Genomic DNA, 13,817 nt, shown 5'->3' with positions numbered 1-13,817 from the left:
AAGTTAAGCAAAATGAGAAGACAGAAAAACACACAGCAGATGAAGGAGCAAGGAAAAAACCCACCAGACAAAACAAACGAAGAGAAAATAGGGAGTCTACCTGAAAAAGAATTCAGAGTCATGATAGTAAAGATGATCCAAAATCTTAGAAACAGAATGGAGAAAATAAAAGAAACGTTTAACAAGAACCTAGAAGAACTAAAGAGCAAACAACGATAAACAACACAATAAATGAAATGAAAAATTCTCTAGAAGGAATCAATAGCAGAATAACTGAGGCAGAAGAACGGATTAATGACCTGAAAGATAAAATAGTGGAAATAACTACTGCAGAGCAGAATAAAGAAAAAAGAATGAAAAAAATTGAGGACAGTCTCAGAGACGTCTGGGACAACATTAAACGCACCAACATTCGAATTATAGGGGTCCCAGAAGAAGAAGAGAAAAAGAAAGGGACTGAGAAAATATTTGAAGAGATTATAGTTGAAAACTTCCCTAAAATGAGAAAGGAAATAGTCAATCAAGGCCAGAAAGCGCAGAGACTCCCATACAGGATAAATCCAAGGAGAAACACGCCAAGACAAATATTAATCAAACTATCAAAAATTAAATACAAAGAAAAAATATTAAAAGCAGCAAGGGAAAAGCAACAAATAACATACAAGGGAATCCCAATAAGGTTAACAGCTGATCTCTCAGCAGAAACTCTGCAAGCCAGAAAGGAGTGGCAGGACATATTTAAAGTGATGAAAGAGAAAAACCTACAACCATTACTCTACCCAGCAAGGATCTCATTCAGATTCGATGGAGAAATTAAAACCTTTACAGACAAGCAAATGCTAAGAGAAATTCAACACCACCAAACCAGCTTTACAACAAATCCTTAAGGAATTTCTCTAGGCAGGAAACACAAGACAAGGAAAAGACCTACAATAACAAACCCAAAACAATTAAGAAAATGGTAATAGGAACACACATATCAGTAACTACCTCAAATGTAAATGGATTAAATGCTCCAACCAAAAGACATAGACTGGCTGAATGGATACAAAAGCAAGACCCGTATATATGCTGTCTACAAGAGACCCACTTCAGACCCAGGGACACATACAGACTGAAAGTGATGGGATGGAAAAAGATATTCCATGCAAATGGAAATCAAAAGAAAGCTGGAGTAGCAGTTCTCATATCAGACAAAATAGACTTTAAAATAAAGACTATTCCAAGAGACAAAGGACACTACATAATGATCAAGGGATCAATCCAAGAATAAGATATAACAACTGTAAATATTTATGCACCCAACATAGGAGCACCTCAACACTTAAAGCAAATGCTAATAGCCATAAAAGGGGAAATCGACAGTAACACAATCATAGTAGGGGACTTGAACACCCCACTTTCACCACTGGACAGATCGTCCAAAATGAAAATAAATAAGGAAACACAAGCTTTAAATGATACATTAAACAAGATAGACTTAATTGATCTATAGGACATTCCATCCAAAAACAACAGAATACACTTTCTTCTCAAGTGCTCATGGAACATTCTCCAGTATAGATCATATCTTGGGTCACATATCAAGCCTTGGTAAACTTAAGAAAATTGAAATTGTATCAAGTATCTTTTCTGACCACAACGCTATGAGTATAGATATGAATTACAGGAAAAGACCTGTAAAAAGTACAGACACATAGAGGCTAAACAATAACAAAGAGATCACTGAAGAAATCATAGAGGAAATCAAAAAATACCTAGAAACAAATGACAATGAAAACACGACGACCCAAAACCTATGGGATGCAGCAAAAGCAGTTCTAAGAGGGAAGTTTATAGCACTAGAATCCTACCTCAAGAAACAAGAAACATCTCAAATAAACAACCTAACCTTACACCTAAAGCAATTAGAGAAAGAAAAACAAAAAAACCCCAAAGTTAGCAGAAGGAAAGAAATCATAAAGATCAGATCAGAAATAAATGAAAAAGAAATGAAGGAAACAATAGCTAAGATCAATAAAACTAAAAGCTGGTTCTTTAAGAGGATAAACAAAATTGATAAACCACTAGCCAGACTCATTAAGAAAAAAAGGGAGAAGACTGAAATCAATAAAATTAGAAATGAAAAAGGAGAACAACTGACACTGTAGAAAAACAAAGGATCATGAGAGATTACTACAAGCAACTATATCCCAATAAAATGGACAACCTGGAAAAAATGGACAAATTCTTAAAAAAGCACAACCTCCCGAGACTGAACCATGAAGAAACAGAAAATGTAAACAGACCAGTCACAAGCACTGAAATTGAAACTGTGAATGAAACTTAAAAGCTTTTGTCAAGCAAAGGAAACTACAAACAAGACAAAAAGACAACCCTCAGAATGGAAGAAAATATTTGCAAATCAATCAACAAAGGATTAATCTCCAAAATATATAAACAGCTCATGCAGCTCAATATTAAAAAAAACAAACAACCCAATCCAAAAATGGGAAGAAGACCTAAATAGACATTTCTCCAAAGAAGACATACAGATGGCCAAGAAGCATATGAAAAGCTGCTCAACATCACTAATTATTAGAGAAATGCAAATCAAAACTACAATGAAGTATCACCTCACACCAGTTAGAATGGGCATCATCAGAAAATCTACAAACAACAAATGCTGGAGAGGGCGTGGAGAAAAGGGAACCCTCTTGCACTGTTGGTGGGAATGTAAATTGATACAGCCACTATGAAGAACAGTATGGAGGTTCCTTAAAAAACTAAAAATAGAATTACCATATGACCCAGCTATCCCACTACTGGGCATATACCCAGAGAAAACCATAATTCAAAAAGACACATGCACCCCAATGTTCACTGCAGCACTATTTACAACAGCCAGGTCATGGAAGCAACCTAAATGCCCATTGACAGATGAATGGATAAAGAAGATGTGCTACATATGTACAATGGAATATTACTCAGCCACAAAAAGGAACAAAATTGGGTCATTTGTAGAGATGTGGATGGATCTAGAGACTGTCATACAGAGTGAAATAAGTCAGAAAAACAAATATCGTGTATTAATGCATATATGTGGAACCTAGAAAAATGGTACAGACGAACCGGTTTGCAGGGCAGAAATAGAGACACAGATGTAGAGAACAAACGTATGGACACCAAGGGGGGACAGCGGCAGGGGGGTGGTGGTGGGATGAATTGGCAGATTTGGATTGACATATGTACACTAATATGTATAAAATGGATAATAAGAACCTGCTGTATAAAAAAATAAATAAAATTCAAAAATTCAAAAAAAAAAATTATCTGAAGTCCCTGCTTTTCAAGCTTTCATTACAAGGAGTCTGGAACCATAATGTAGAAAGCCACGTATGATATTCCTGTGTCTGTTTTGCTGCTTGTGAATACAAAGAACATCTGAGATTAGTAAATGCATGAGGTGGGATACCTTTATCAGTCACAAAATATTGTGAGGTCTTTTGAAGCTACTAAAATGTTTACAATTTTAGTTACCCTTTCAATAAATAAGCTTCAACCTCTTTCCACTACAAATGCATGTAAACCTACACAACATGTAATCACAAAGAGGACTTAAAGACAGAGCACTAACCTTAGGACCTGAATTAGACACACACGCCTTCTCCCTTCAACTTGCAGAGCTGTATTCTCTTTTGACTCATCACCCCTCAGTTGCCTTCATTCTAAGAATAGTTACTGCCACTGCCTTAAATCTTTATTACTCCATTCATCTTCACTCTTCCTTTGTTTTCCTTTTTCAGCATCTTGTCACTGTTACACAACCCTGATTTTGTACCCGCTTGCCATTCATAAGCACTGCCAGCTTGATCTCTCCTTTCCATTAGGTTAGGGAAAAAAAAAAAAAAAAATCACAGAATGTCCAGGGCAATATTTTTTTTTTTTTTTTTTTTTTTTTTGGGCACACAGCATGGCATGTGGGATCTTAGCTCCCTGACCATGGATGGAACCTGCGCCCCTTGCATTGGAAGCTTGGAGTCTTAACCACTGGACCACCAGGGAAGTCCCCAGGGCAATATTTTCATAACATTAACAGTTTTTTGATGCTGCTGACAACACAGACTACTTCTTCCCCACCAGGGAAGCTTTCTATCTGTTTAATTTTAGCTGTCCTTACAGTTATTTGAACAAAGTTAAATGATTCAGTTCTGCCATTTAGCAGAATCTTACAAAAGTATAGTTCAAGTGTCAAAGCGACTTAATTTTTACTAGCAAACAACCAATTCATTATCAAGTATCAATCCATCTTTATTATCAAGTTCAACTTTGTCCAACATAAAGAAAATGACATAAATTATATAAACATAGTCTTCTTAAGGCACATTCTCTTTCTTAATAGAATCACACTCAGATACACAGACTGCAGTAGATTTTGTAATATACAGATACATTGAAAAAGAAAAAAAAATTATTAACGCCAGAGGGGGGGGGGGAAGTTGTGCAGGAAAAGTAACAGTTTATTACAATGACTCAATTGTAAATAACATTCATAGTCATAAAAATATAACACTAAATACTGTTCTAAACCAAAATTATTCAATACAATTGTACTGAAAAACTGAGGTATAGGAAATGAGTACATGGAGAGATGGAAAGAGTGCTAAATCCGAAGCAGACAATGACTAAAGCTGAAAATCAGCAAGTTATGAACATGTTGGAGACATGGCAGTGAAAAGCAAAATAATTAAAGATACTAAAGGAGTTCCTTATCTCTCTAGGCAGAACGTAAAAGAAGCCAGGCAGGAGACTGATTTTTCTTTTCCCTAAAAACTTCACAGAACTATTTAATTCTTTAAACTGTATTCATGCATAACTTTGAAAAAACTAAAAATAAAAGTCAGCAATTATAAATCTTAAAAAAAGTTTCTGTTGAACAAAATCACATAATGTCACATGTGGAAGAAAATGAATTACAGTTTCAAGATTTTCACAAGCATTTGTTTACAGGGTTTTAATCACAATATGTAATCATTTTAATTTCAATTTGTGCTATTATTTTTAGTTACTGGCTTGGATAAGTCCAAGATGTGGGGAAAGACCACAAAAGTTTGAATACTTTTCAGGTCTTGTTACATACTTCCAAATTGTTTTCTAGAGAAATTAAGTTTGGTTATACTGCCACCAGCAGTACGATCATAGTATTCTCATTAGTAGTTGGTATTATTAATTTTAGAACAGGTAAAATTACCTTATTCTTATTTACATTTTCAAATTATTCCTGGTGTGTCAATATTTTTATAAACATACATGAGCTTTTACATAACATGGCTTGGTCATATTTTCCACAGAAAACATCTTCAATTCTGTCTAATGCCTTTTTACTTTGATTACAATGTTTTCCCTTTCACGTACAGACGTTTTCACGTACATGCACTGAAACCCATGAACATCTTTTGCAATTTCTTTATGACTTCTAAATTTAAGAAGTTTTTTCTCCCTATATTTAATATATATTTTCTTCTTTGAAAAAAAAGCAATAATTAAAATTAACATGACCCCTAACATCCATTTCTTTTTTAGGGAAAATAAAACATCCACTGAACTAACAAACAATAGTCTTGTATCTGTTAACTAAGGAAGTTTACGTTTTAGCCTCAGTAAAACTTTCAAGTACTTGTGTTTAGGCAGAAATCTTCAGGGGAAAAGCTTTAACATTTTTTTATAAATCATAAATTACATTATGTATTATATAATACTGTATTTACAGTGAACTTAAACAACACTTTCTTAAAATTTTCAGTGATTTGATTTGTAGCTACTTGGTTTCCTTCTTCAGTTTTTTAAAATTGATGATTATTTTCTTGAAAATAAACTTTTTATTTACACTGGTTACATATATCAAATTATTCACTTTATTTTAAAAACTAGAGTATGCCAATTTAAAACAAAAATCTTAAAATATATGTTCTAAACATTAACAAGTTATGAAGTCAGCTGAAATTCCACATTAAAAAAGGTCCATGGGAATAGAAAACATGATTGTGTTGCTTTATGATATATATTATATACAATACATAATATCTAATTGTTCTCTGTAAGTATATACAATAATGTAATAATTAAATATTACATAATTACATAAAATGTTTTTCTAATATTATAGTTTTACTGATCTCATTGATTTACAATGTAATAATAAATAATATTTTATTCTACATATCTTGATAAGGTACATAAATCAATCTTTCCATAGCCCCCTTCAACAAGAGGCTATGTTCTTCTACAACATAGCACAAAGTATACTTCTTCACATGTAAACAGAATAAAGTAATGATTCATCTTCAGCAAAGGTGCACTAAGAAGAATTATACCAGAACACTTGTTCACAGGCCTGTAAACATGCAATCATGAATTGCTGTATGAGGGGAGTGGGAGGAGAGGAAAAAGGAGGAAAGGGGACAGGAGGAAGGGGCAAGGAGAAGGCATAAAAAATATGAAACATAGCCAGGACATGGAAGCAACCGAAGTGTCCATCATCGGATGAATGGATAAAGAAGATGTGGCACATATATACAATGGAATATTACTCAGCCATAAAAAGAAACGAAATGGAGTTATTTGTAGTGAGGTGGATGGACCTAGAGTCTGTCATACATAGTGAAGTAAGTCAGAAAGAGAAAAACAAATACAGTATGCTAACACATATATATGGAATCTAAGGAAAAAAAAAAAAAAGGTCGTGAAGAACCTAGTGGCAAGACGGGAATAAAGACACAGATCTACTAGAGAATGGACTTGAGGATATGGGGAGGGGGAAGGGTAAGCTGTGACAAAGTGAGAGAGTGGCATGGACATATATACACTACTAAACGTAAAATAGCTAGTGGGAAGCAACCGCATAGCACAGGGAGATCAGCTCCACAGGGAGATCAGCTCGGTGCTTTGTGACCACCTAGAGGGGTGGGATAGGGAGCGTGGGAGGGAGGGAGATGCAAGAGGGAAGAGATATGGGAACATATGTATATATGTATAACTGATTCACTTTGTTATAAAGCAGAAACTAACACACCATTGTAAAGCAATTATACTCCAATAAAGATGTTAAAAAAAAAAAAAGAAACATTTTCTGCTCTGAAGTAGGTACAAGGAAGACACAGTCACCTTTTAAATTAGAGAAGGTAAACTGTGAGAGACACTACATAAGAAGTAGTAGAAACAGTGATAGAGTTAGGTAGTAACTCAAGGTTGAAGGCCACATTCCAACTCCAAGCATCATAAATAAAGGTGCTATTCCTCCTATAGAGGAAAATGGAAAGGGGGAGGGACGAAAAACTTCTACACTATTTAGGTGAAGAATACCTGAGAACTCACATTATTATCCATTCATTTAGATTTGAATGCTTTTCTACTAAAGTATCTTACTCATATAGGTAGTAGGAAAATGTATTTTAAAAGCAGCAACACATCAAATAACGACAGAATATTAAGAACTGGATCCAGGAGTTGGCTGACTTAAAAGGGTCAGATATTTAATATTTTAGGTTTTGCAGGCAGTAGTCTCTGTGGCACCTACTCAGTTCTGCCATTATGGTACAAAGCAGCAATATATGATATATATAAATGTACAAGGAAGCTGTGTTCCATCAATACTTAATTTAGAAAAGCAGACTGATTTGGCCCATGGCCATAGCTTGCTGACCCCTGACTTAATCTATACATTTTTAAAAACTTAACCAATTCAACAGACAACTATAGGGGAAACCACTATTGTAAAACTCAAACATTCACAGAATATATAAAGTGAATTCAGAAAAAAGTTTAGAGGCACGAAGGCACATCTGAAATGATTTTTTATTTACAGACATTAAAGCAACAGGGCAGTGGGATATATGTATTTGTGACCTTGTTACTACAACTGAAGGCGATTTAATTTTCTGCTTCTATATGAATGAAAACAAACGCAAAAACTCAAGTGATCACTGACTGACAAGTCTTCGATACTTACTAGAGCATTAAAAATAACTCTTTCACACAGTACTTCACAGTAATTCTAATAACAATACTTCTGGGTCTTATGAAAGCATATAATCTTATATTAATAAGATAAAGATATTTCCGACAACATTCTGATTCACTTTTCTAATCCCCAAAAACCTCTTTTCTGAATGGGATGGATGGTGCCCCAAAACAGTGTACACATTAAGGGTAAACACCGTTGTTAGAAATGTTAACGCAAGAACAATTACCTGATACCTTCTCTTTCAGCAGTAAAACATACAATATAATGGGTAAATGTAAACTATAAAATTACAAAATCATCTACCACTAACTCCTAATGAAACTAATTGAAACACTACTTGAAAAAGATTTTAGATTTTATCCCTATACTTACAAACCTGTAACCACCATGCCATTCTAATAACATCTTTTAACATTAAAAGTCTATTAAATATCCAATCCTTATATCTGGCAACAACAAAAAAAGAAAACCTTATGTTCTGATAATAGAATCTGGCACTATTTTTTTATAGTGCTATGACAATGTGCTATGACACATTGTGCTATGATGTGCCATGACAATAAATTATTGTGTTCTGAACATAAAAAGTGTGGTCTCTTAAGCAGTTGGAAATAATTTCAATAATGCTATTGTTATTTAAAGCTTTACAATTTCAGTTGAAAATTGCCTTCATACCTACTGAACACACTTTTGAATATTCTGATTGTAGTAAATATTTGTCAAGAATATATTTGCTTATTTTGGAAAAACCTAAAAGTCACTGTGTGGTCTAGTCACAAAACTTATAATTAGAAAATAATGAAAAAAAGGAAAATAATGAAAATGAAAAAAGTAGTTTGGAATATTGATAACTGATATAATTTGAAATCTTGAGTTTACATAAATGACTACGGGAAATCTTGTGGTTATTACAGGTCCTTGAGGCTCTATTTTTCAAAAATCGTTCTATAAAAGTCAAAGTTCCAAAACACTTGAACGTAAAAAAAAAAGCTCACCACGTGATTTTAACATTATTTTCAGTACAGTGGAGACAACACAAAGTTATATGGGACTAAATTAAGCCAGAAGCAGCCCAGACTGAAGTAATTGCTCCTATTCGTATGCAAAGCTAACCTCAAAGATACACATTTAATATATAGCCCTCTTCCTGTTTGAAACCCGCCCCCCCCCCAACATAACTTGCAAGGAAACTTGGCCTTATACTGTTCTACCTCCACCCAAACTCACCCCCATTCAGAAAACTAGGGTTAAAAGCAATCAAAGTTAACCAGTTCAAAATGACTCTTATTAGTAACACTAACCAGCTGGAGGAAATCTCAAGGTAGACTAGATAAATAGCACTAAGTAATCTAATTGTAACTTAAATAGTCTTGTTTTAAGAAAAGGTGAAGATGAAGAAGGTAAGCACATGAAAACTTCAAGGGGAATCAAACACTAGGGGGCAGCATCAAACTGTTGGGACAAACTGAGCACTCTTCTAACTTGTAAACTTAAAAGCTAAAGTTAGTATATTTTTAATGAGAATTACACTTATAATGAAAGATGACTTTATAGGGTTATAAAACCTGTTATAAAGGAAAAAAACTAGCTTTCTGTTTTGATTACCTGCACTTCTTTTCCATTTCCTACTGTGTACTTTCTTTTGCATCTTATGAATACGTTTAAAATGCACTCATGATAAAAGTCCTTTCGATACAAAATTTTTAAAAAATGAGCATTTCCATTCTTGAGGTAACCACTACACAGACAAGGGCTGACATATCAAAATCCAAAGTATTAATATTTCCTTGGGTTAATACTGAATTTAAATTTTGTATCACTCATTTAACATTTTTAACTCGATTAAAGAGCTAGACAACCAAGCTCTGCACATTCACTGAATAAGGTGTAAAGAGCATTATGTGACAAAAAGCTGTGGAGTGTGTGTCCCTCAAGGAATTTAGTCTGGCAGGGAAAACAAGATATATGTATGTAATTATAAGTTAGAAAATGCAAAAGCAGAAAAAATTCTATGGATTATTACATATGAATAACAACAGCAAGATAATTGTATCCCCGCAATGGCCCAGTAGAGACCATTAAACCTCATTCTGGAATCAAGACAGAAAGTAGTCCTTCAACCACCAATGAAGAACTGAAACGTCTGTATGCAGAAAAGAAGGTAAAATGAATTATCTGTAGCCCTTTAGTTCATTATGTCATTTCAAGGTCACAGTAAACCCATAAGGTAGGTTTTTCTAGTACTTCAAGTTCACAGATAAAAGATTAAGATAAAGCAACTTGCTCAAGGTAACCACACTAGTTAATAATGGGTCAGTTCTGAACCTTAAGTCTCACTCCAAAGCTGTACATTCATGCCAATAACAGCCAAAACTGGGGGTAGAGGAAGTGGGGGAGAGGTGGGGAATAGAATACTAACAACGTAAATTCGCTTTAATTAAAAGCAAATGATCATTCCTGTTGTTGAATAATTTCCCTTGTTATAATACCTATACACCCTGTATTCTCCATAAATCTGTTTAAAAACAAACAAAAACACCCCCTAGACTAGTACCTGCATACCAGACTTGAGGCCTCCTACAAGTACTTCAAATCAAATGCTCAAAAAAGGGGAAGAACTGTGTTGGCTTTTAAGCTATCTGTTAGTAGAATACAAATTAACATGAAGAATAAGTAAAGGTTATCATGCAATATATTATCGATGTCACCTCATAGTTAACCACTTCTTTTAAAGTAGCACAAAGTCATTCTTACACAGGGGTTCTTAACCAGGGGGCTGTGTAAAGAATTCAGGTTTGTGAATTTGGATACGGAAGAAAGATGTATCTAGTTTTAATTGATCTCTGAAATTTAGTTATCCCTTCAGTTATAAATGTAGGCAAAAAGCACGGTAATATGCAGCACCTGACACTATTAATATAAATCATTCAAATTAAATCCTATAAAGATCATTTACAGTCCTCACTAGTTTGAAATTAGTCATTAGACCTGCCACTACTCTTGATATTTAATGCTTTACTAAAGCATGAATTACGTCACCATAAATATTTAACATTTTGGTAATTATATTTCAATACAACTGGTTTCTCTTGTAATCCTACGTATTCCATACATTTAAACTCATCATTCTGAGTTTCATGATACAAAAAAAGTTTAAAAGTCCCTCCAGTACATTATTATTTTCTTTTCTTCAAATCACTCATCGTTGATACTACCTATTTCTCTCTCCTATGGGAGTACTCAGCACATGTAGGGATGTAAGATGTCTGGTGTGGACCCCAAAGTCTAGAGCAAGAGACTGCCTCAAGATACTTAAAATTTGTAGAATTTTAAGTCCTAACAAAAAACAGTACACAAGTCTTGACTTAAGGCTTTCAACTGCATTACTACAATCAACTACATTCTAAATCTCCAGCTTTTCCCATGTATTACTTGCTTGTTCTTAATTATGATGAATTTAGATACCCATCCAAAAAAAATAAAACCCACACAAATGAAATGCCAACTTGTCACATGCTTGTTTTGCTCCAAGAATGACTCAGTTCCAAGGTAAAACTAGAGAACTTAACAGCGTAAAAGACGTTAAATGAAAGTTAAAAAAAAAAAAAACACAGTATAACCTACCATCTTCTTTTTAAGTTATGTGCTTTAATGTCACTCTTTATTACTTAAAACAGGGACTTGAGTGAAGGACCCCCCCAACTGAGGGCTGCGGAGCCTGCTTCTTCCTCCTGCCCAGCTCATAAAGACAGCCCATGTGGACAGGCTCCCACGTGAACAGTTCTTTACAGAAGCCACAGGAAGACCTCCAACGTCACGTCGCCTGCGCCCTCACCAGGCCCCCTTCTTAGCCTAGGCACTCAGGGGTCCCAAGGGAGAAGCAAGGAGTTGAGCAGATCCCTAGACCCGGGGAGAGGGCCGCGAAGGTTCCCCGACGTACTGCCGCAGCAGGGCCCCCCATCGCTCTCCGCCGAAGAGCTTTCAGGAACAAAGCCTGGGCTGCCGCGCCACCTCCCGGCCCACCCGAACTCCCCCTCCGACCCAGCCCCAGCCCAACCCGAGCCCTCAGCTCCAGGGACCCCAGCTGGCTTCAATATTAACTCCCCCGCGCCCCGCCTCGGCTTTTCGGTTGGTCTGGGAGAAAGCAAGCTCCCACGAGGCCTCCCGCTGTAGGAGCACAGGCGCCACCGTCCGTTAGCCTCCCGGGCCCGGAACAGCGGCGCCCAGGCTCCATCCCGGGGTCACCGTGATACTCCGCAGAGGACCACGCGAGAGGAAGAATCGGGGGTGTTCGCCGCCGAGACCGGACTGCGGATCCTCCCACCCTCGGGCCACCGCGCCCCCGCCTCCGGCGGCGACGCCACCCTCGGCCCCGAGGCCGCCCGCGCGCAGCCCCCCAACCGCCACCTTCTGCCCAGTGGTCACTGCCCCCACTCTCCGCGCGGCCCCCCAGCCTCAGCAGGGGGCTAAGTGGGGCGCGGGTCCCGCACGCGGGGCGGAGGCTGCCCGGCCGCTAACCCCGCGGCAGCCCAGAGCGCACACGAGAAGCGGCGGCACCCCACGCGCAGCCCACCGCGCACTCTGCCCGGCTCGCCGCCGCCGCCGCCGCCGCCGCCGCCGCCGCCAGCAGCAGCTGCGGGAAGCCCAGCGCCCGGATCCCCGAGGGACTCAGCCCCGACTCCCCGGTCCTTGTCTCCCTTTCTACCCCCACCCCGCTGTCCCGGGACTCGCAGTCTCCGCCGCGCATGGGGCCGGTTCTGGGGGAGGGAATGTAAACAAATCGGGGTTTTATAGTTACCTCACACTCGAGTGCCGTGTGCATCTCCTCTCCGCTCGGTACCAAACCCCGGCTGCACTAAATCGTGTATTCACCAAAGCCGGCTGCGCCAACTGCGTCGCGGAGACCCGAGCGTCAGACACCACGCTACGCTAGCGGCGTACACGGCCCACTCAGGTCCTTGCGCAGCCGCACCCCGTCCGCCTTATGGGTGTTACGCTCTGGGCGTACACTCACCACCCAGCCATTCACTTCGAATAACGCAACTTGCGTAGCGGAACTGCACCATTCGTGGATTCCACACGGACCGTGAGAGCAATAGGAAATTCGAGTCTACGCAAACTGCGGAGCTCCGCGGCTCCGCGCTAGTTTTGTTCCAAGAAAAGACGCCGCGGGGTAGTTGGGGAGGCTTCTAACGCATGCGTGGAGCGCTCTTCTACCTCTCGCCTTTTCTCCCGGCTTTGCCTGTCGGTTGCTGCGGCCCGGGCGAGGCGGATGAGTAAGGGAAACTCTAAACGCAAACGCTTCAGCCAGAAGATTTCAGATGGATAAATTAGAATGTTTATCTGTACACGAGTTAAACATCTACGTTAATTTAATCCCTCCCCTTTATTAAAGTAACCTTTCAATCTCTGAAGGGAAAAAGGAATTAATACTGATTTAGTGCTAAGTGCGAGGTATTTTGCATAGTTCTCCCTCCTCCCAATTTATTCTGAAGAGCACTTCCTGTGGGCCTTACAAGCCGAAAAGAAGAAGTTGAGTCCAGAGAGCATGTCACACACTTAGAGGAATTCTCGAGGATTTTGACAACTTTCCAAGATTTTCCACCACCTCCTACTGCTAAACTCATTACTTCTTAACACCCAATAGCAACACCTCCCGATCCAGCCCAGCAATTCCATGGATTCCTGACCACATGGTGGTCATTCTTGCTTTCCATTCTTTTGCTCACACCATACCTGACATGTGAATTGTCTCCTCTTCATAAGCAATTCACAGCCCGTACTTTGTTAGAAGGTGGCTCTGGACACTTTCCCT

At 38.2% G+C, this 13,817-nt stretch overlaps 1 protein-coding gene across 1 annotated transcript in view; it reads right to left on the bottom strand.

Annotated features, from left to right (window-relative positions):
• SLC39A10 (solute carrier family 39 member 10) overlaps positions 1-12,895 on the bottom strand; it is a 63,208-nt gene extending 50,313 nt beyond the window's left edge. The window contains exon 1 of the mRNA XM_061203538.1: positions 12,801-12,895. The gene's annotated coding sequence lies outside the window, so the exon portion shown is untranslated. The remainder of the gene's footprint in view (positions 1-12,800) is intronic.
• Between the last annotated feature and the right edge of the window lie 922 nt (positions 12,896-13,817).

Source organism: Eubalaena glacialis, chromosome 1, assembly GCF_028564815.1.
Source record: "Eubalaena glacialis isolate mEubGla1 chromosome 1, mEubGla1.1.hap2.+ XY, whole genome shotgun sequence".
Classification (NCBI taxonomy): domain Eukaryota; kingdom Metazoa; phylum Chordata; class Mammalia; order Artiodactyla; family Balaenidae; genus Eubalaena; species Eubalaena glacialis.
Note: the sequence above shows the minus strand (reverse complement) of the source record. Positions and strands in the feature narration are given on the sequence as shown.